At 41.9% G+C, this 24,055-nt stretch overlaps 1 protein-coding gene across 1 annotated transcript in view; it reads left to right on the top strand.

Moving 5' to 3' along the window:
* Positions 1-876: 876 nt before the first annotated feature.
* Positions 877-24,055, top strand: part of ptprfb (protein tyrosine phosphatase receptor type Fb) — a 172,440-nt gene continuing 149,261 nt past the window's right edge. Inside the window, exon 1 of the mRNA XM_058418582.1 lies at positions 877-1,184. The gene's annotated coding sequence lies outside the window, so the exon portion shown is untranslated. The remainder of the gene's footprint in view (positions 1,185-24,055) is intronic.

The following is a 24,055-nucleotide window of genomic DNA, read 5'->3' as shown; positions in this document are numbered from 1 at the left end:
CTGGTTCCTCTCACCATTACCTAACATTGAACTTAGACTATTGTACTGTATGTTTTATGTTCTGTAAAGCTGATTTGAGACAATGTCCATTGTTAAAAGTGCTATACAAATAAAACTGAATCGAACTGAATGAATTAAAATAGTGTTTAAGTGTGTTATTTAGCCATGTTAGCTAAATGTGTGTTAGAAAAATATGCATAATTGTTGATATGGGGGACTTTTATGAGAGACATTTATGTAGTATTTGTGGAAAGGTCTGTGGTATAAGAGGAATCAAACACAAGGAATATAAAGACTTTCCGATAAAGAATGATGTATTTTATGTTATTTTTCAAATCATTTATGGACTTTCTGACTAAAGTGATTAAAATATGTACTGAAATCTGAACAAAATCTGAGGAGACTGAAAACAGTCCTGAGGTAAATCTGAGAGGAACGTGTGTAATAGTGTGTGTACTACACGATTATTCTGTCTTTCCGTATAAAACTAAAGGAATGCGTATAAACTTTAGACGTAGAATTTCGTTTTTTTACGCTGAAGTGGTCATCAAATGTGATTGTTTTTGTTTAAACCGAAAAATTAACCGGACTCAACATCTCCATCGCCACCCCTCCTCCTCCCCCCGCCCCCGCCCACTACCCAGGCTGTCCCCGAAGTGAACGAGCCCGCTGTCGAAAAGAGCCGATCGCCCTCCGAAGATTTCCGAACAGGAGTCACTCGCGTGAGCGAGCAGAAAGAGAGAGAGAGACAGAGAGAGAGAGAGAGAGAGAGAGAGAGAGAGCAAAAAGAAAGCAGCCTTTTGAATTGAATTTGAGAGAGAGAGAGAGAGAGAGAGGCGCGCGCCTGTGACTGAAGCTCGCTGCGGGTAAAAACGGGAGCAGAAGTAACCGCGCGCGCGCGCGCGTGTGTGTATATGCATGCATGTGTGTTTGAGTGTGTGTGCGTGAGTGTATGTGGAAGGAGGAAAAACTCTGGGAAAAGCCCCGATACACGCGTTTGTGCTGACTAAAAAACACCGAATACGGGATTACACGGACGCCGGGAACAGCAGGAGCTTTGCTTCTCGTTTTGAGGGAATCGGAAAAGTGGATTTTCTTCAGCCTTTTTTTAACGTCGCGAGCGCGGAGTTTCACGGTGCCACGGAGAGAGAAATGCGAACGGAGAAGACCAAACCGGAGACACGGTGAGTCCATAGCGCTGCTTTTTTCTTCTTTACTGTTTTAGCGAGCTGGGTGTGTGAATTAAAGGATGCATTTATTATTTTTTTCGAGTGTGCATTTATTCTTCGCGAGTTTAGAGAAACTTATTAACCATTCCTAACGGCTCGCGCGCGCACGCTGACAGATTTTCAGCGGGGTCTGAGCGAGGGTCGTTTTCATTCAGATCAACTTCATGCATTGCAAAGTTTTGATTTATTATTACTGTCGTGTGCACGGTTGCTCAGACGGTGAGACTCGCCGAGCTGAATTGTAATTGAACCCTGACGTCCATTCTGCATCGGTGGATCGCCGTTTAACCTTGAAGCACGCGAGATTCCAAGCTTTGTCGTTCATTTCTGCTGGAGTTCGTCAATGCATCTGGGATCGGGGCTGTGTTTCAGTGAAATGCATTGGATTTTGCTATTGCAACTGCTTGCTGCTTATCACTGTCTCACTGCACTAAAAAGGGATGGGGAGAAAAGAGAGAGAGAGACAGAGCTAGCTGTGCTGTCACATTTACCCATAGATTAAGTGCATGTTTTTTTTTTTTTTAGAATAAATTAAATGCAGCATGTAGTTAATATGTTCCGTGCATCATGCATATAATAAGTTCAGGCGCGTGCCGATTATCGATATACAATAAACCGTGATGTCATAAGATATTCTTGGTACATCATGTCACATCATGTCGTCACTACCTCTGCAATGCATTCTGGCTTAAATTTAACAACAGCATGTCTGCCACGGACCCATCACACACACCCTGAGTCGGACGTGACCAAGGGTTCTTAAAGGGATTAAAACAAACAACACCGTCCCAGCAGAATTTATAGAAATGGAGCGCTGTTCAGGGTGATATCGAGAACCGTGATAATTTCAGGGTTTCCTGAAATGAATTCGTGGTGAAACACACACACACACAAACACACACACACCCCAACACACACACACACCAACACACACACACCCCAACACACACACACACCAACACACACACACAGAAACCCACATGCATGTAGTCAGAAATGCGTGACTTGAAATGCTTCAAGTTTTCCACAAATGACTTCACAGAGGTATTGTGATAAGGCGTGACAGGCTGTCAATACACTCACCGTTTCTATGCAGGGAGAACCACACACACACACACACACACACACACACACACACACACACACTCTCACATCTTTCTTTCTTAATCCCCAGAGAGGAGCTCTCATGCTTTTCGAGCATCTCGTCTCGAACAATGAGACTTTTGTCGTGCTGGAGTATTGTATTATTCGCTACGGTCATTTATTCCCCTCCTCCCTTTTCCTCCACATAGTTTACGAACTCTGTGTGTGTGTGTGTGTGTGTGTGTGGGCTACAATTAGGACTGGTCAATTCGCATCATGGTGGGTTTTTTTGCCCCTAAAACGATTTTCGAGTTAACTTATTACCTAACCTAGTTATGCTAGCTAGATTTCTGTCAGATCTGTTGAATAGAACATTAATGTGGCTTCCTGAGATGCTATCAAACAAAATACATTACCCAAAATTCATAATTAGCTAGCTTCATGGCTGAGGTAAAAGTTAAAACTTGAACGATTCTCTCGTGCTCATCTTTTATATTTTAGTTAGAATGCCGATATGTTGAGATGCTAGCTGACAATTGTTGGCTTTTATGCTAGTTGACAAATTTCTATGGTCAAAATCACTACTTAGGTTTGTGCCTGAGGTAAAAACACAACTGGACTACGACTTAATATCTCAAAAACTCTCAGTTGTCTCAAAAAGAAAGCTAACATGACTACCTAAGATGCTAAGAAACCCCAAAATCATTAGCTAGCTTGGTCTCTGAGGTAAATATACAGAGGTACATTTCTGTCACTGTCTATTTCTTAGGCTTAATTTCAATTATAAAGACAACATGTCTTCCTGAGGTGGTAGCTAACGATTGTGGAACAAATTCCTTTACACGGAATCACAAGCAAATTTAGTGTTTGAGGTCAATACACAACAAATCTCTCTCTCTCTCTTTCTCTCTCTCTCTCTCTCTCTCTCTCTCTCTCTCTCTTTAGATTGTATTTTTAATAGAAAGCTAACATGCTAACTTGAGATGGTAGCTGAACAATTTTCTTTGCCCAAGATCACTAGCTTGCTTCATGTCTGAGATAAATACACAGCTAGAGTTTTTTTTAACGTATATTATTTTGAACAGAAAGCTAAAGCGGCTACCTGAAATGCTAAAAAACTAAATTCTTAACTCAGAACCATTAGCTGACTTTGTCTGAGGTAAATACACAGCAAGATTTGTTTCTCTCATTTTCCTTAGACTTTTATTTCCATTAGAAAGCTGACATGGCCGCCTGTGATGCTAGCTAACTGAGAAACTGAGGGAAAAAATAATAGTTACCTGAAGTAACTAGCGCTAGGCATTAATTATAGCTAAAATGCTAATAATGTACACATTGATGATGAAAATGATGTTGAAAATGATGATAATGTTACGCACCGTGAAAAAAGATGTAATTATTACGATATGAAGTTGTGATAACAGTGTGTGTGTGTGTGTGTGTGTGTGTATGTGTGTTTCTCGTCGTCCCTTTTATTACATGTATATTTAAAATGTGTGGGTGTATGTGTGTGTGTGTGTGTGTGTGCACTCTTCTAGTAGTCCCTTTTATTACGTGTATATTTAAAATGTGTGTGTGTGTATGTGTGTGTGTGAGTGTTATCTTTCGCAGCCTCTCTCCTCCCTGGCAGTAAGAACTAATTGGCACTTTTGCAGTGCCCCAGCCCTCTAATGCTACCCTGTGCAAAGCTGCTGAACACACACACACACACACACACACACACACAGACAGACAGACACACATGTCCCCCTGCTGCTGCTCTGTTCTGCCGCCCATATGTGCTGAATTTGGCGTGTTTGCGGCCGCGGGCTCTAATGAGAGCGTTTCCCTCGGCACTGCGCTGGTCTGCAGTGTTGGTAGACGTTTATACGTCGTATCTGTGAGCTTGAAACGCTCTGAACGTCTGGATGGTGTGTGGGGGTTCGTATTTTTACCCTGGAACCCGGTTCTGAGTGCAGACATGGTGGCATGGTGCGGTTTCAGGCCCCACACACAAACACACACACACACCACACACACACACATTCTCAGAAATCACTCTCGCTGCCTGCTTTTCCCTTTTACCGTTGAAAGGCTAAAAAGATTTGTTATGGTTTTGCTCTTCAGAAATGGAAGCAAACAGGTAGACAGATGGACAGATATACAGCCAGAGAGACAGACAGATATATATCTGGTTGACCAGATGGATAGAGAGATATATAGATGGATAGATTGACAGACAAACTAATAGATGGATATACAGATGGAAGGAGATATGTGTGTGTGTGTATATATATATATATATATATATATATATATAGACAGAGAGCCAGTTGGATGTATGGATGAACAAATAAATAGAAAAAAGGGATAGACAGATAAACGGATATACAGACAGACTGACAGATGGAAGGATATACAGACAGACAGATGGATAGCCGGAGTATACCCACTGGCTTTTCTTACAGAAGGACTGATAAACAGATAAATAAATAGACATACAGACAGACAGCTAGACATGTTCTTTTGCTAGTTAAATGCCTGTTTATTATTTACCTGTGTACTTATTTACCTGCTTTTTAGTTTAATTACTTACTCGCTGACCTGCCTAGTTCTTAGTTTACTCTTTCCAGCAGTTCACTGGTCTTCTGTTCGGCCGTTGGAATGGACATTCTCAGTCAGTATAAACAAACAAATTCTTCTATTGTTGCAAGATTATTCAGGATACTGTTGGGTTTCTGTATGTAGAGTATCGTAACTGTGTGTGTGTGTGTGTGTGTTTGTGTTTGTGTGTATGGAGTATTATACCTGTCCTCAATATCAGTGGTATAGAGATGAAACAGACAAATGAAGCATTTCTGATTGTAAAAATCTGTTTACTAATAAATAAAATTATGATATTTACTCCTAGTATTTCAGGTAAAGAAACCGTGGCGAGGTCTTAAAGCCCCGAGTGTCTGCTTTAATCTGAGCCGTTAAGCTCTGGTGAAAAGTGTTAAATGCTCACTTGCTTGTCTGATGTTTCCTTCAATAGTTGACGTATTTACTGACTTTCTCGACTGCTTGCCTCATCACACGTCTTTCTTCCTGCTTTATTTACTTATTTAGTCCACCTTTATGTTTACACGCTTGTTTACCCACCTGTTTCTTTACTTAGCTTGCTTGATTTCTGTTAAAAAAAAGAAAAGAAGACGCAACAAGACGAAGCCTAAGTGACAGATTTACTGCTTTAACACACGTGGTGTTTTCCAAATCCATCCCAAACAGCGCGTTGGTGTGGAATGCCATTGATTTACGGTTCTGCTGCTTCATGCTGTAACGTAGTGAAGCATGCGCTCGCTAATGCAGTTGTAATTTGACTGCTGATTGGAAGCAGGTTTATCGCTGGCAGCCCCACCGCTGGTATTATAAACCATTTACACCAGCACTTTATGAGGCGTCACTGCTGTTTATCGCAAACTGGAAACAGACGTTAGCTAAGAAACGTCTCTGACGCAGCATCAGCGGTCCTGTTCTGGAGATCGCTCCGGTTTTTACTTTTTCCCTTTCTCCTCCGTTCAGATGGATTGCGACGAGCGGGGAATTGCAGAAGCCTGGCTGTAATTGCTTTCAGAGAAAAGATGGATGAGGGGAAGGGAAAAAAAAGGTTCAGGACGGCAACCGTACGCTTGATTTTGATTTGAACGTGTGGTGTATCTGGAACACAGGCTGTGGTCTACAGCGCTAGATATCGAGATAAGGTTTATTTTATTTTCAAACGCATTTTAACGAGACTTCTTCATAGCTGTTATTACATTTTTGACACTTTTATGGTGTTATTTTTATGGGTTTAGGGTATGTATTACGCATAAAACTCACAGAGAAATTGGAGCGCGTTGTTAGCTTAGTACATGGCATGTTTACACTTTGGAAATTGTGTGTTTTTAAACTTTGTAGCTTTAAAAGTGTGTGTGTGTTATGATTAGCTAGCTGAGTCCAGGTGAAGATGTGAAATAAAATACTAGCTGCTCGTTGGAACCCCCCCAGACCCCAGAGATTTTCCTCCACATGCTAGATCTTTCTATGGATGGGGTTACTAAATTCTGAGGTAAAAAGTTAAGTTCTGAAGCATAAATTGAAGTTCTGAAGTATAAAATGATGTTTATGAGGTATGAATTGATGTTTTGGGGTATAAATTGAAGTTATGAGCTAAAAAGTTAAATTCTAAGGTATAAATTTAAGTTTGATTCTCACACACACACACACACACAAAACAAAACAGAAGACAGCAGTCCCACAACTTCATTTGTATCAAATCCAGCTAAACGTATTAGCACTCCACCACAGCGGCTGCGATCCAATAACCTGCCCTCTCCGCTTCCCCTCGCTTAAAACCCCTAGGGCTCGTTCCATTACTTTATCAGCTCAAGTGAACTTCATTTGATTACCTTAAGATGAAAGATCGAGTCTACATCGATGTGGAGTTACCCAGAAGGCATTGCTGCAATCTGACACAGAATTATTTTTGAAACATCAACAAGTGGTGGGTGAAGCCGGAACAGTCGCTATTCGATTGGCCGTGTTCAGATATTACAGGAATATTCAATTACTCCAATGTGTCACTCACTAAAACTTAGTTATGTAGCTTCCATGTTTTCTTTTTGTTATGATTTAAAAAAAACAAACACCTCACTGTAACCATAACATTATTATTATCCTAGCTATCCTAGCCTAGCATGCTCTCCAGGTTAGATTTATTATCCTCCGATATTCACTGAGTAGCAAGCCTCAGGTTACTTGTTTACTTGCTCCATGTTTGTTTGTTTGTTGTTTTCTAACATGTCTCCTGATTGGTCAGGAAAAACAAATGAGCCGGAAAGTCTGAAAAGAGTCATACTTGCTAGCTAAATTGCCGCAGTCACAAATGATCGAGACGAGGAAGAGGTCAGGAATGATAGCGACTAATTGAGGCACCTGTTGAATAATCAATAACTCATAACTCAAGACTTTTGTATGAAGGTGACTCTTTGTTTCATCTCACACACACACATACACACACACACACACGCTAAACCCGAAGAATCAGTGTGTGTTGCTATTCGTCTCACTCTGCGCTGATCTTCAATAATCCAATCAGATCAAGTCGCCTCGCGTCGTATTAGCATGCTGCGGCGCTCGTGAGCCGTCACTCAGGGAGACGAACGAGGAGCAAAGTGAAAGCCTCAGCAGGCCTTCAAACACTTTCTCATCATCCTCACAGTGCATTAAGCAACAAATATTTAACAATTACTGAGCAGCTCTCTGGATGGAGACGGGTTTTTTTTTCTTTTAGTAATCACAGAAATACACTCCATTAAGCTTCGAGTCATATTCTGCTATTAAGGAGTAAATAGGAATGGACTCGGATGCGTATCAGACATCTTTAATGCATTAATGACTGAAGCAGCTTTATGGTAGGAATGTGCTGCTAAACTGTAAGATGATACACCACCATACTATTATCGTAAATAATATATAAGCACTGTCACTTTTCATGAGCCGGGATCGAGAGAAGGCTGCCTGAGGAGACACCGTTTCAGATGAAGCCTCCATTTCCTTCTTTACTGTTTATTCAAAAAAATAAGAAAGTCTGAATTCTCAAAACCATTATAACTGATCAGGTTGTGGGCGTGGCTAAGGTGTGGCTTATGTACCTCAGTGAATGAGATAAAAGAGGCGTGGCTTATGTATCTGTGGATATCAGTGAGGGGGATAAAAGAGGCGTGGCTTGTGTGCCTGTCAGTATCAGTGGGGAGATAAAAGAGGCGTAGCCTGTGTCCCTGTCAGTCCTAGTGAAAGAGATAAAAGAGGCGTGGCTTGTGTACCTGTCAGTCCGTGAAGAAGAAAAAGGAGGCATTGCTTGTGTACCTTTCAGTACTAGTAAAAGATATAAAGGAGGCGTGGCCTGTGTGCCTGTCAGTCCTAATGAAAGGGATAAAGGAGGTGTGGCCTGTGTACCAGTCAGTCCTAGTGAATGAGATAAAGAAGGTGTGGCTTGTGTACCTTTCAGTGCCTAGTGAAGAAGAAAAAGGAGGCATGGCTTATGTATCTGTCAGTCTGTTGTGAAGAAGAAACAGGAGGCGTGGCTTGTGTACCTTTCAGTGCCTAGTGAAGAAAAACCTGTCAGTATCAGTTAAGAAGATAAAGGAGGTGTGTCCTGTGTATCTGTCAGTATCAGTGAAGTAGATAAAGGAGGCGTGTGTGTATCTGTCAGTATCAGTGAAGAAGATAAAGGAGGCGTGTGTGTATCTGTCAGTATCAGTGAAGAAGATAAAGGAGGTGTGGCCTGTGTACCTGTAAATAGCAATGAAAAAGATAAAGGAGGTGCGACCTGTGTATATGTCAGTCCTTGTGAATGAAATGAAGGAGGTGTGGCCTGTGTGCCTGTCAATACCAGTGAATGAGATAAAGGAGGTGTGGCTTGTGTATCTGTCAGTCTCAGTATGAATCAGTGAATCAGATTCATTCTACTGAATCGTCTGCAGCTTTAACCTGATCTTTAATCCATAGATTGTTGGATGTTTAGAGACGTATCGTTTATTTTGGCCCAGGAGAGGAGACCCTGGATTTTTCCCCCTGAATCTGACACTCTTCTCACAGATGCGCCTCTTTTGCTCTTAAGCATCTGGTAATGACTTTGAGCTCTCACAGCTTTTTTCTTTAAGTGTTTCTGGCTCACAGTTAGACACATACCAGGCAGCGGCCCTTAGTGCAGGACTGAACCAGTGCCATGGGAGCTGGAGGAAGCGGCACGCATAATGATGAGAAACTCTGGTGCTGTAAAATCTGCCCCGCCGCAGGGGCATTTCCACAACCTGCCCACCACAATTACCCCAACAGTCTGGCTTTCCTTTTAGAGGAAACAGCAGTGATGTGATGGACAGTTAGACGCTCTGTGTGACAGTAGGGATGTGATATTAATTTGTTTAAAATAAATCAAAATCTAAATGGAGTTGTTAGTTTGGGATTCAGTCAATCAATACAAATATAATTATACCATGATTGTATTTATTTATTTATTTATTTATATATTTATGTATTTATTTATTTATTTATTTTTATTATTATTTCTTTTTTATTCATTAAATTGTATAATAATGTTATAATTTAATTATTATATTTTATTTTTAAATTAATAATTGCATGATTTCATGTTAATATTTAAAATTATTTAAATAAAAGTGAATTTAAAATGTTAAAATTTAAAAAAATATATTAAATAAATTCCTTCTTGCAGACATTTAATAAAATAGTGAAAAATGTCCCACTGAGATAAAATTATAGAATTTTTTAAAAAATTATTTATTTATTTGTTTGTTTTTAAGGCAAAAAAAATCAGTGTTTGATTTCTAGAGTGAATCCTGGAGGAATTTTAATGTCTGCTTAAAAGGAACCCTCCCCCCCCCAAATAAATAAATAAATAAATAAATAAATAAATGAGAAAGTGTTTCCTCAGAAACGGTATTAGCAAACATCCGAAAGTGAAGAGGGTCAGGCGAGGACGTGTCTCCCAGGAAGCTTTTACATCGTTCTCAACAGCGCGTTCAGCAAAACCAAGCGGTCCTCCTCCTCCTCCTCCTCCTCTTCCTCCGTCTCGTTTTGGCCGCCGTGCAATTATGTGCGAATCTCACGTTCCCACAAGATTATCATTTCACACTCTTTTTATGAGCCAGTAAAAATAACCTGAAGCCAAACCCAGAGTGTGTGTCTGTGTGTTGTGTGTGTGTGTGTGTGTATAACGCAGTTTTTCTTCCTCCCCTGGACTTTTGTTTGCTGTTTGCTCGCTAATTAATTACACTTTAAGTTTGTTTTCCCGTTGGGAAATTTATGCAAAATCAAAATCTCTTTAATCTGATTTGAGTCGGTTAATCAAAACCGACAAACTGTTTTAGCTCAAAAAACATCGTGTTTGGGTTTTAATTAGACCCCAAACTCTAATAATAACACCGTCAAACTTCATCTAAAACACACATAAAAACCAACAACAGGACGGTGCTAACGGAGCCACGACGATCACTACACTTTTTTTTTTCCTGTTGATTTTTTGTCGTCTTTAATGATTTAATTCTTTGCTGTTGACCTTGATACTCATAATGCATGATATTGCCAAAAGTTTTGGAACACCCCTCCAAATCATTGAATTCAGATTTTTCTTGACCCCTTAGTTCCAGTGAAAGGAACTCTTAATGCTTCAGCATACCAAGACATTTTGGACAATTTCATGCTCTTTGTGGGAACAGTTTGGGGATGACCCCTTCCTGTTCCAACATGACTGTACACCAGTGACCAAAGCAAGGTCCATAAAGACATGGATGAGTGAGTTTGGTGTGGAGGAACTTGACTGTTCTGCACAGAGTCCTGACCTCAACCCCATAGAACACCTTTGGGATGAATTAGAGTGGAGACTGTGAGCCGGACCTTCTCGTCCAGCATCAGTGCCTGACCTCACAAATAACGCTTCTAGAGGAATGGTCAAAAATTCCCATAAACACACTCCTAAACCTTGTGGAAAGCCTTCCCAGAAGAGTTGAAGCTGTTATAGCTGCAAAGGGTGTAAAAAATGCCCTTTTTTGACCTCCATGCATAAATGTCTTAATTTTTCTTATCACCAAGCACATCTCTGAACACGTGTTCACTTCACCGTCTCATCTGCAATGATTTCAGTTAGCTGAAAACAAGCGTTGTTGAAACGTTCCATTAAAACACTCAGCAGATTGGACTTAAAGTTCTTACAGATGTAAAAAAAAACAAAAACTTCTGTCCAATTTAAAACTGTTATTAGTTACAGTAATAATGTTAAAGCTCGTCACGTGAAAGTGTTTCATAAAGTTCAGGAACATCGCTCATTTTTCAGTTACAAAACTAACGTCACTGAAACGTTATCGTAAATGATGTGAAAACCTTGTGTAATGTTCAGCTAGACTAATTTCCTTTCAAAAGCATTCTAATATAAATGACTTTGTGTAGCTTTAAAGTTTTTGGCCACAAAACATTTTGACAACGTTGACGTAACGTTTCAGTAATATTTGTTTCCAGCTAACGAAAAGCTAAAAGGCTTTCAACAAAGCAAAAATGAATATTCAAAAAAGAATATTCAGAAGGAAGATCATTGTTCAGAACGTGTCTCAGTAATGTTTTTACGTTTTGCTGGTCACAAGAAGAAAGTTCTTCAAACGTTACAGAAATGTTACTTAAACGTTGTAAAAGCGTTATGTTAATAGCTTTTTATCAGAAATCTAGCTAAACTTCCAAACTTGCTAAACGCTCACATAATTGCCCTGTCCTTATCCATAACCCTTTTTTAGTCAGTGGGAAAGGGCATGGTGTCTCTATTTAGACGTTTTATTGCAGAAAATTTTGGCCCGTAAGTCGCGGTGCTGCCTGAGTTAAAAGGCTGTAAAACGTCGAGGATCAGGTCCAGCTGAGACCGGTGCTGGACGTCTGCCAAAAGTAGTTGTTGCTGATTACTTTTTATTTTACGCTTCGTGTCTTTGTTTTTTAATAGTCCCTGTGACAGCCTTAATTCTGAGCTTGGTTGTAGGCCCGAGCTTTTTGTAGCTAATTAGTGAGTTTTGTAAGAGACGAGAGCTTAAAGGATTTCAGTGATGTGAAATCGCTAAGAAGAAGAAAAGTGAAAAATCCCGTTCCCCGTACGAACACCGGCTCATGGAAGGGTTCTGAGGTTCTGATGGATCCGACTTCCCTCACGCTGCGGTCGTGTTGAGGCTAAAATCCTTATTCTTTTAACATTAATGTTAATTTCTGCTGCCTGATACTTAGTAAGCAATTTAGCGTATTTGCTAGCGTGCTAAACTTTAGCCAGGCATCATCGCCACATATAGATGTTTATTCTGTGATCCTGTGAGGAAGAGTTCTTCTGCACTCCTGAAGAGCTGTGAGAGTGTGGAACTGTAAAAAACAGAAGGTAAATATACCTCTTTTAGAAACATTATTCAAATAAACCTGAACAGGACGAGTAAATACGGTTATAATGACCAGCTTGTTTAGTTTGTCCTAGAGAAGGGGCGTGGCTTCTGTCTTTTAGTCTGAATGAAGGACGTGTGGCTTTGTTTTTAGTCTCAGGAGGCGTGGCCTTTGTTCCTGTTTCATTAAAGGAGGTGTGGCCTTTGTCTGTATTATTAAAGGAGGCATGGCCATTATGTTTGTTTCCTTTGTGTCTGTGTCAGTAAAGGAGGTGTGTCCTATGTGTCTGTTTCAGTAAAGGAGGCGTGTCCTATGTGTCTTTCATCTCAGTAAAGGAGGCGTGTCCTATGTGCCTTTGTTTTCTTAAAGGAGGCGTGGTCTTCTTTTCAGTTCAGTAAAGGAGGCATGTCCTATGTGTGTTTGTTTTCTTAAAGGAGGCGTGGCCTTTGTGTAATTGTTTCAGTAAAGGAGGCATGTCCTGTTTGTCTTTTTTCAGTTGTTCTATCTATAATATGTCTATAGATATTTTCTTATTAAAAAATATCTATTGCAGTCATGTTGGTGTCTGACCGGTGCGTCTCTCGGGCCGGACCGGCCGTGTCTCAGACTCACTGGTTGATTTTGTTGAAGCTAACTGGATTTTACGGCTAAATTTAGCGACAGTAACCTTCAGCCTGAGCATAAATTACAGGTTTGAGTTAATAGAATCAGTCAGCCATATTTTTACATAAAAAGCCTGTGCGTATGAATGAATTTTTCATGGCACACTTGGCATTTTCCTTCCTTCTGTGGGAGAGAACATGATGAAATATCAGGGTTCAGCGACTCCAACACCGCTCTCACGCTTCTTTCTGGGACGTGTTTAAAGTGTTAGTGAGTCGGGATCGTCCACCGTCTGGACATAAATCTCTCCCACGTCACTGGACTCATTAAAATCCTCATCTCAGGAGCTTGGTGTGATAGTCCTGTGATGGTCCTGTGATGGTGCTGTGATGGTCCTGTGATGTGATGGAGCTGTGATGGTGCTGTGATGGTCCTGTGATGTGATAGTCCTGTGATGTGATAGTCCTGTGATGGTGCTGTGATAGTCATGTGATGGAGCTGTGATGGTGCTGTGATGGTCCTGTGATGGTGCTGTGATGGTCCTGTGATGGTGCTGTGATGGAGCTGTGATGATGCTGTGATGATCCTGTGGTGCTGTGATGGTCCTGTGATGGTCCTGTGGTGCTGTGATGGTGCTGTGATGGTCCTGTGATGGTCCTGTGATGTGATGGTGCTGTGATGGTCCTGTGATGGTGCTGTGATGGTGCTGTGGCCCTGTGATGGTGCTGTTATGATGCTGTGATGGTCCTGTGATGGTCCTGTGATGATACTGTGATGGTGCTGTGATGGTGCTGCGATGGTGCTGTGATGGTTCTGTGATGATGCTGTGATGGTCCTGCGATGGTCCTGTGATGGTCCTGTGATGGTCCTGCGATGGTCCTGTGATGGTCCTGTGATGGTCCTGCGATGGTCCTGTGATGTGATTGTCCTGTGATGGTCCTGTGATGGTGCTGTGATGGTCCTGTGATGTGATAGTCCTGTGATGGTCCTGTGATGGTCCTGTGATGGTGCTGTGATGGAGCTGTGATGGTGCTGTGATGGTCCTGTGATGTGATAGTCCTGTGATGTGATAGTCCTGTGATGGTGCTGTGATGGAGCTGTGATGGAGCTGTGATGGTGCTGTGATGGTCCTGTGATGTGATAGTCCTGTGATGGTGCTGTGATGGTCCTGTGATGTGATAGTCCTGTGATGGAGCTGTGATGGTGCTGTGATGGTCCTGTGATGTGATAGTCCTGTGATGGTGCTGTGATGGAGCTGTGATGGTGCTGTGATGGTCCTGCGATGTGATAGTCCTGTGATGGTGCTGTGATGGTGCTGTGATGGTGCTGTGATGTGATAGTCCTGTGATGGAGCTGTGATGGTGCTGTGATGGTGCTGTGATGGTCCTGTGATGGTGCTGTGATGGAGCTGTGATGGTGCTGTGATGGTCCTGCGATGTGATAGTCCTGTGATGGTGCTGTGATGGTGCTGTGATGGTGCTGTGATGTGATAGTCCTGTGATGGAGCTGTGATGGTGCTGTGATGGTGCTGTGATGGTCCTGTGATGGTGCTGTGATAGTCCTGTGATGGAGCTGTGATGGTGCTGTGATGGTCCTGTGATGTGATAGTTCTGTGATGGTGCTGTGATGGAGCTGTGATGGTGCTGTGATGGTCCTGCGATGTGATAGTCCTGTGATGGTGCTGTGATGGAGCTGTGATGGTGCTGTGATGTGATAGTCCTGTGATGGAGCTGTGATGGTCCTGTGATGGTGCTGTGATGGTCCTGTGATGGTGCTGTGATGTGATAGTCCTGTGATGGAGCTGTGATGGTGCTGTGATGGTCCTGTGATGTGATAGTCCTGTGATGGTCCTGTGATGGTGCTGTGATGGTCCTGTGATGGAGCTGTGATGGTGCTGTGATGTGATAGTCCTGTGATGGAGCTGTGATGGTCCTGTGATGGTGCTGTGATGGTCCTGTGATGGTGCTGTGATGTGATAGTCCTGTGATGGAGCTGTGATGGTGCTGTGATGGTCCTGTGATGTGATAGTCCTGTGATGGTCCTGTGATGGTGCTGTGATGGTCCTGTGATGGTGCTGTGATGGTCCTGTGATGTGATAGTCCTGTGATGGTCCTGTGATGGTCCTGTGATGGTGCTGTGATGGAGCTGTGATGGTGCTGTGATGGTCCTGTGATGTGATAGTCCTGTGATGTGATAGTCCTGTGATGGTGCTGTGATGGAGCTGTGATGGAGCTGTGATGGTGCTGTGATGGTCCTGTGATGTGATAGTCCTGTGATGGTGCTGTGATGGTCCTGTGATGTGATAGTCCTGTGATGGAGCTGTGATGGTGCTGTGATGGTCCTGTGATGTGATAGTCCTGTGATGGTGCTGTGATGGAGCTGTGATGGTGCTGTGATGGTCCTGCGATGTGATAGTCCTGTGATGGTGCTGTGATGGTGCTGTGATGGTGCTGTGATGTGATAGTCCTGTGATGGAGCTGTGATGGTGCTGTGATGGTGCTGTGATGGTCCTGTGATGGTGCTGTGATGGAGCTGTGATGGTGCTGTGATGGTCCTGCGATGTGATAGTCCTGTGATGGTGCTGTGATGGTGCTGTGATGGTGCTGTGATGTGATAGTCCTGTGATGGAGCTGTGATGGTGCTGTGATGGTGCTGTGATGGTCCTGTGATGGTGCTGTGATAGTCCTGTGATGGAGCTGTGATGGTGCTGTGATGGTCCTGCGATGTGATAGTCCTGTGATGGTGCTGTGATGGAGCTGTGATGGTGCTGTGATGTGATAGTCCTGTGATGGAGCTGTGATGGTCCTGTGATGGTGCTGTGATGGTCCTGTGATGGTGCTGTGATGTGATAGTCCTGTGATGGAGCTGTGATGGTGCTGTGATGGTCCTGTGATGTGATAGTCCTGTGATGGTCCTGTGATGGTGCTGTGATGGTCCTGTGATGGAGCTGTGATGGTGCTGTGATGTGATAGTCCTGTGATGGAGCTGTGATGGTCCTGTGATGGTGCTGTGATGGTCCTGTGATGGTGCTGTGATGTGATAGTCCTGTGATGGAGCTGTGATGGTGCTGTGATGGTCCTGTGATGTGATAGTCCTGTGATGGTCCTGTGATGGTGCTGTGATGGTCCTGTGATGGTGCTGTGATGGTCCTGTGATGGTGCTGTGATGGTCCTGTGATGGTGCTGTGATGATGCTGTGATGATCCTGTGGTGCTGTGATGGTCCTGTGATGGTCCTGTGATGGTGCTGTGATGGTCCTGTGATGGTGCTGTGATGGTCCTGTGATGGTGCTGTGATGGAGCTGTGATGGTCCTGTGATGGTTCTGTGATGATGCTGTGATGATCCTGTGGTGCTGTGATGGTGCTGTGATGGTCCTGTGATGGTCCTGTGATGGTGCTGTGATGGTCCTGTGATGGTGCTGTGATGATGCTGTGATGGTGCTGTGATGATGCTGTGATGATCCTGTGGTGCTGTGATGGTCCTGTGATGGTCCTGTGATGTGATGGTCCTGTGATGGTCCTGCGATGGTCCTGTGATGGTTCTGTGATGGTGCTGTGATGATGCTGTGATGATCCTGTGGTGCTGTGATGGTGCTGTGATGGTCCTGTGATGGTCCTGTGATGTGATGGTCCTGTGATGGTCCTGCGATGGTCCTGTGATGATGCTGTGATGGTTCTGTGATGGTCCTGTGATGATGCTGTGATGGTCCTGTGGTCCTGTAATGGTGCTGTGATGGTCCTGTGATGATGCTGTGATGGTCCTGTTATGATGCTGTGATGGTCCTGTGGTCTTGTGATGGTGCTGTGGTCCTGTGATGGTTCTGTGATGGTGCTGTGATAGTCCTGTGGTCCTGTGATGGTCCTGTGATGGTCCTGTGATGATGCTGTGATGATGCTGTGATGGTGCTGTGATGGTCCTGTGATGGTGCTGTGATGATGCTGTGATGATGCTGTGATGGTCCTGTGATGGTGCTGTGATGATGCTGTGATGGTGCTGTGATGATGCTGTGATGGTCCTGTGATGGTGCTGTGATGGTGCTGTGATGGTTCTGTGATGGTTCTGTGATGGTGCTGTGATGATGCTGTGATGGTGCTGTGATGATGCTGTGATGGTCCTGTGATGGTGGTCCTGTGATGGTGCTGTGATAGTCCTGTGGTCCTGTGATGGTCCTGTGATGGTCCTGTGATGATGCTGTGATGATGCTGTGATGGTCCTGTGATGGTGCTGTGATGATGCTGTGATGGTCCTGTGATGGTGCTGTGATGATGCTGTGATGGTCCTGTGATGATGCTGTGATGATGCTGTGATGGTCCTGTGATGGTGCTGTGATGATGCTGTGATGATGCTGTGATGGTCCTGTGATGGTGCTGTGATGATGCTGTGATGATGCTTTGATGGTGCTGTGATGGTCCTGTGATGGTGCTGTGATGATGCTGTGATGGTCCTGTGATGGTGCTGTGATGATGCTGTGATGGTGCTGTGATGATGCTGTGATGGTCCTGTGATGATGCTTTGATGGTGCTGTGATGGTCCTGTGATGGTGCTGTGATGATGCTGTGATGGTCCTGTGATGGTGCTGTGATGATGCTGTGATGGTGCTGTGATGATGCTGTGATGGTCCTGTGATGGTGCTGTGATGGTTCTGTGATGGTTCTGTGATGGTGCTGTGATGGTCCTGTGATGGTCCTGTGATGGTTCTGTGATGGTCCTGTGATGGTCCTGTGATGGTGCTGTGATGGTCCTGTGATGGTGCTGTGATGGTCCTGTGATGATGCTGTGATGGTCCTGTGATGGTGCTGTGATGGTTCTGTGATGGTTCTGTGATGGTGCTGTGATGGTCCTGTGATGGTTCTGTGATGGTTCTGTGATGGTCCTGTGATGGTTCTGTGATGGTCCTGTGATGGTTCTGTGATGGTTCTGTGATGGTTCTGTGATGGGCCTGTGATGGTCCTGTGATGATGCTGTGTGATGGCTGTAACAGCAGTGGTCCACTGAAGTAACTGGTCTAACTAATCACCCCATTCTGCTCAGTAGTGGTATGATCCAGTGTGATGTTTCTTTCTTTCATTGTTGTGTTGTTGTCAAATCTCCTCAGCTCTAGCACATGCTACTTAAGATGCCTTGAGTGCGACATTGACATAAATAAATAATTATTTATTATTTTTTAAGAGCAGTGTGTTGTGTTGTGTTTATAGAGCAGTGTGTTGTGTTTATAGAGCAGTGTGTTGTGTTGTGTTTATAGAGCAGTGTGTTGTGTTTATAGAACAGTGTGTTGTGTTTATAGAGCAGTGTGTTGTGTTTATAGAGCAGTGTGTTGTGTTTATAGAGCAGTGTGTTGTGTTTATAGAGCAGTGTGTTGTGTTTATAGAGCAGTGTGTTGTGTTGTGTTTATAGAGCAGTGTGTTGTGTTTATAGAGCAGTGTGTTGTGTTTATAGAGCAGTGTGTTGTGTTGTGTTTATAGAGCAGTGTGTTGTGTTTATAGAACAGTGTGTTGTGTTGTGTTTATAGAGCAGTGTGTTGTGTTTATAGAGCAGTGTGTTGTGTTGTGTTTATAGAGCAGTGTGTTGTGTTTATAGAGCAGTGTGTTGTGTTTATAGAGCAGTGTGTTGTGTTGTGTTTATAGAGCAGTGTGTTTTGTTTATAGAGCAGTGTGTTGTGTTTATAGAGCAGTGTGTTGTGTTGTGTTTATAGAGCAGTGTGTTTTGTTTATAGAGCAGTGTGTTGTGTTTATAGAGCAGTGTGTTGTGTTTATAGAGCAGTGTGTTGTGTTTATAGAGCAGTGTGTTGTGTTGTGTTTATAGAGCAGTGTGTTGTGTTTATAGAGCAGTGTGTTGTGTTTATAGAGCAGTGTGTTGTGTTTATAGAGCAGTGTGTTGTGATTATAGAGCAGTGTGTTGTGTTGTGTTTATAGAGCAGTGTGTTGTGTTTATAGAGCAGTGTGTTGTGTTTATAGAGCAGTGTGTTGTGTTGTGTTTATAGAGCAGTGTGTTGTGTTTATAGAGCAGTGTGTTTTGTTGTGTTTATAGAGCAGTGTGTTGTGTTTATAGAGCAGTGTGTTGTGTTGTGTTTATAGAGCAGTGTGTTGTGTTTATAGAACAGTGTGTTGTGTTGTGTTTATAGAGCAGTGTGTTGTGTTTATAGAGCAGTGTGTTGTGTTGTGTTTATAGAGCAGTGTGTTGTGTTTATAGAGCAGTGTGTTGTGTTTATAGAGCAGTGTGTTGTGTTTATAGAGCAGTGTGTTGTGTTTATAGAGCAGTGTGTTGTGTTGTGTTTATAGAGCAGTGTGTTGTGTTTATAGAGCAGTGTGTTGTGTTTATAGAGCAGTGTGTTGTGTTGTGTTTATAGAGCAGTGTGTTTTGTTTATAGAGCAGTGTGTTGTGTTTATAGAGCAGTGTGTTGTGTTTATAGAGCAGTGTGTTGTGTTTATAGAGCAGTGTGTTGTGTTTATAGAGCAGTGTGTTGTGTTTATAAGAGCAGTGTGTTTTGTTTATAGAGCAGTGTGTTGTGATTATAGAGCAGTGTGTTGTGTTGTGTTTATAGAGCAGTGTGTTGTGTTTATAGAGCAGTGTGTTGTGTTTATAGAGCAGTGTGTTGTGTTGTGTTTATAGAGCAGTGTGTTGTGTTTATAGAGCAGTGTGTTGTGTTGTGTTTATAGAGCAGTGTGTTGTGTTTATAGAGCAGTGTGTTGTGTTGTGTTTATAGAGCAGTGTGTTGTGTTGTGTTTATTGAGCAGTGTGTTGTGTTGTGTTTATAGAGCAGTGTGTTTTGTTTATAGAGCAGTGTGTTGTGTTGTGTTTATAGAGCAGTGTGTTTTGTTTATAGAGCAGTGTGTTGTGTTTATAGAGCAGTGTGTTGTGTTGTGTTTATAGAGCAGTGTGTTGTGTTGTGTTTATAGAGCAGTGTGTTTTGTTTATAGAGCAGTGTGTTGTGTTGTGTTTATAGAGCAGTGTGTTGTGTTTATAGAGCAGTGTGTTGTGTTGTGTTTATAGAGCAGTGTGTTGTGTTGTGTTTATAGAGCAGTGTGTTGTGTTGTGTTTATAGAGCAGTGTGTTGTGTTGTGTTTATAGAGCAGTGTGTTGTGTTTATAGAGCAGTGTGTTGTGTTTATAGAGCAGTGTGTTGTGTTGTGTTTATAGAGCAGTGTGTTGTGTTGTGTTTATAGAGCAGTGTGTTGTGTTTATAGAGCAGTGTGTTGTGTTGTGTTTATAGAGCAGTGTGTTCTGTTTTGTTTATAGAGCAGTGTGTTGTGTTTATAGAACAGTGTGTTGTGTTTATAAGAGCAGTGTGTTGTGTTTATAGAGCAGTGTGTTGTGTTGTGTTTATAGAGCAGTGTGTTGTGTTTATAGAGCAGTGTGTTGTGTTTATAGAGCAGTGTGTTCTGTTTTGTTTATAGAGCAGTGTGTTGTGTTTATAGAGCAGTGTGTTGTGTTTATAAGAGCAGTGTGTTGTGTTTATAGAGCAGTGTGTTGTGTTGTGTTTATAGAGCAGTGTGTTGTGTTTATAGAGCAGTGTGTTGTGTTGTGTTTATAGAGCAGTGTGTTGTGTTTATAGAGCAGTGTGTTGTGTTTATAGAGCAGTGTGTTGTGTTATGTTTATAGAGCAGTGTGTTGTGTTTATAGAGCAGTGTGTTGTGTTTATAGAGCAGTGTGTTGTGTTTATAGAGCAGTGTGTTGTGTTTATAGAGCAGTGTGTTGTGTTTATAGAGCAGTGTGTTGTGTTATGTTTATAGAGCAGTGTGTTGTGTTTATAGAGCAGTGTGTTGTGTTTATAGAGCAGTGTGTTGTGTTTATAGAGCAGTGTGTTGTGTTATGTTTATAGAGCAGTGTGTTGTGTTTATAGAGCAGTGTGTTGTGTTATGTTTATAGAGCAGTGTGTTGTGTTATGTTTATAGAGCAGTGTGTTGTGTTTATAGAGCAGTGTGTTGTGTTATGTTTATAGAGCAGTGTGTTGTGTTTATAGAGCAGTGTGTTGTGTTTATAGAGCAGTGTGTTGTGTTTATAGAGCAGTGTGTTGTGTTTATAGAGCAGTGTGTTGTGTTATGTTTATAGAGCAGTGTGTTGTGTTTATAAGAGCAGTGTGTTGTGTTGTGTTTATAGAGCAGTGTGTTGTGTTGTGTTTATAGAGCAGTGTGTTGTGTTTATAGAGCAGTGTGTTGTGTTATGTTTATAGAGCAGTGTGTTGTGTTTATAGAGCAGTGTGTTGTGTTTATAGAGCAGTGTGTTGTGTTTATAGAGCAGTGTGTTGTGTTGTGTTTATAGAGCAGTGTGTTGTGTTTATAGAGCAGTGTGTTGTGTTGTGTTTATAGAGCAGTGTGTTGTGTTTATAGAGCAGTGTGTTGTGTTATGTTTATAGAGCAGTGTGTTGTGTTTATAGAGCAGTGTGTTGTGTTTATAAGAGCAGTGTGTTGTGTTTATAGAGCAGTGTGTTGTGTTATGTTTATAGAGCAGTGTGTTGTGTTTATAAGAGCAGTGTGTTGTGTTGTGTTTATAGAGCAGTGTGTTGTGTTTATAGAGCAGTGTGTTGTGTTGTGTTTATAAGAGCAGTGTGTTGTGTTTATAGAGCAGTGTGTTGTGTTTATAGAGCAGTGTGTTGTGTTTATAGAGCAGTGTGTTGTGTTTATAAGAGCAGTGTGTTGTGTTTATAAGAGCAGTGTGTTGTGTTTATAGAGCAGTGTGTTGTGTTGTATTTATAGAGCAGTGTGTTGTGTTTATAGAGCAGTGTGTTGTGTTGTTTTTATAGAGCAGTGTGTTGTGTTGTGTTTATAGAGCAGTGTGTTGTGTTTATAGAGCAGTGTGTTGTGTTGTGTTTATAGAGCAGTGTGTTGTGTTTATAAGAGCAGTGTGTTGTGTTTATAGAGCAGTGTGTTGTGTTTATAGAGCAGTGTGTTGTGTTGTGTTTATAGAGCAGTGTGTTGTGTTGTGTTTATAGAGCAGTGTGTTGTGTTTATAAGAGCAGTGTGTTGTGTTTATAGAGCAGTGTGTTGTGTTTATAAGAGCAGTGTGTTGTGTTTATAGAGCAGTGTGTTGTGTTGTGTTTATAGAGCAGTGTGTTGTGTTGTGTTTATAGAGCAGTGTGTTGTGTTTATAGAGCAGTGTGTTGTGTTTATAGAGCAGTGTGTTGTGTTTATAAGAGCAGTGTGTTGTGTTGTGTTTATAGAGCAGTGTGTTGTGTTTATAGAGCAGTGTGTTGTGTTTATAAGAGCAGTGTGTTGTGTTGTGTTTATAAGAGCAGTGTGTTGTGTTTATAGAGCAGTGTGTTGTGTTTATAAGAGCAGTGTGTTGTGTTGTGTTTATAGAGCAGTGTGTTGTGTTGTGTTTATAGAGCAGTGTGTTGTGTTTATAGAGCAGTGTGTTGTGTTTATAAGAGCAGTGTGTTGTGTTTATAAGAGCAGTGTGTTGTGTTTATAGAGCAGTGTGTTGTGTTGTATTTATAGAGCAGTGTGTTGTGTTTATAGAGCAGTGTGTTGTGTTTATAGAGCAGTGTGTTGTGTTGTGTTTATAGAGCAGTGTGTTGTGTTTATAAGAGCAGTGTGTTGTGTTGTTTTTATAGAGCAGTGTGTTGTGTTGTGTTTATAGAGCAGTGTGTTGTGTTTATAGAGCAGTGTGTTGTGTTGTGTTTATAGAGCAGTGTGTTGTGTTTATAAGAGCAGTGTGTTGTGTTTATAAGAGCAGTGTGTTGTGTTTATAGAGCAGTGTGTTGTGTTGTGTTTATAGAGCAGTGTGTTGTGTTGTGTTTATAGAGCAGTGTGTTGTGTTTATAGAGCAGTGTGTTGTGTTGTGTTTATAGAGCAGTGTGTTGTGTTTATAAGAGCAGTGTGTTGTGTTTATAAGAGCAGTGTGTTGTGTTTATAGAGCAGTGTGTTGTGTTGTGTTTATAGAGCAGTGTGTTGTGTTGTGTTGTGTTTATAGAGCAGTGTGTTGTGTTTATAAGAGCAGTGTGTTGTGTTTATAGAGCAGTGTGTTGTGTTTATAAGAGCAGTGTGTTGTGTTTATAGAGCAGTGTGTTGTGTTGTGTTTATAGAGCAGTGTGTTGTGTTGTGTTTATAGAGCAGTGTGTTGTGTTTATAAGAGCAGTGTGTTGTGTTTATAGAGCAGTGTGTTGTGTTGTGTTTATAGAGCAGTGTGTTGTGTTGTGTTTATAGAGCAGTGTGTTGTGTTTATAGAGCAGTGTGTTGTGTTGTGTTTATAGAGCAGTGTTTTGTGTTTATAAGAGCAGTGTGTTGTGTTTATAAGAGCAGTGTGTTGTGTTTATAGAGCAGTGTGTTGTGTTTATAGAGCAGTGTGTTGTGTTGTGTTGTGTTTATAGAGCAGTGTGTTGTGTTGTGTTGTGTTTATAGAGCAGTGTGTTGTGTTGTGTTTATAAGAGCAGTGTGTTGTGTTGTGTTTATAGAGCAGTGTGTTGTGTTTATAGAGCAGTGTGTTGTGTTGTGTTTATAGAGCAGTGTGTTGTGTTTATAGAGCAGTGTGTTGTGTTTATAAGAGCAGTGTGTTGTGTTTATAAGAGCAGTGTGTTGTGTTGTGGTGTGTTTATAGAGCAGTGTGTTGTGTTTATAAGAGCAGTGTGTTGTGTTGTGGTGTGTTTATAGAGCAGTGTGTTGTGTTTATAAGAGCAGTGTGTTGTGTTTATAGAGCAGTGTGTTGTGTTTATAGAGCAGTGTGTTGTGTTGTGTTTATAGAGCAGTGTGTTGTGTTTATAGAGCAGTGTGTTGTGTTTATAGAGCGGTGTGTTGTGTTGTGTTTATAGAGCAGTGTGTTGTGTTTATAGAGCAGTGTGTTGTGTTTATAGAGCAGTGTGTTGTGTTGTGTTTATAGAGCAGTGTGTTTTGTTTATAGAGCAGTGTGTTGTGTTTATAGAGCAGTGTGTTGTGTTGTGTTGTGTTTATAGAGCAGTGTGTTGTGTTTATAGAGCAGTGTGTTGTGTTGTGTTGTGTTTATAGAGCAGTGTGTTGTGTTGTGTTGTGTTTATAGAGCAGTGTGTTGTGTTGTGTTTATAGAGCAGTGTGTTGTGTTGTGTTGTGTTTATAGAGCAGTGTGTTGTGTTTATAGAGCAGTGTGTTGTGTTTATAGAGCAGTGTGTTGTGTTGTGTTTATAGAGCAGTGTGTTGTGTTTATAGAGCAGTGTGTTGTGTTGTGTTTATAGAGCAGTGTGTTGTGTTTATAGAGCAGTGTGTTGTGTTGTGATTATAGAGCAGTGTGTTTTGTTTATAGAGCAGTGTGTTG

The sequence above is a fragment of the Hemibagrus wyckioides genome, linkage group LG20 (assembly GCF_019097595.1).
Source record: "Hemibagrus wyckioides isolate EC202008001 linkage group LG20, SWU_Hwy_1.0, whole genome shotgun sequence".
In the NCBI taxonomy this organism is placed as follows: domain Eukaryota; kingdom Metazoa; phylum Chordata; class Actinopteri; order Siluriformes; family Bagridae; genus Hemibagrus; species Hemibagrus wyckioides.
The sequence above is the reverse complement of the archived record's forward strand: the minus strand, read 5'-3'. Positions and strand labels throughout refer to the sequence as shown.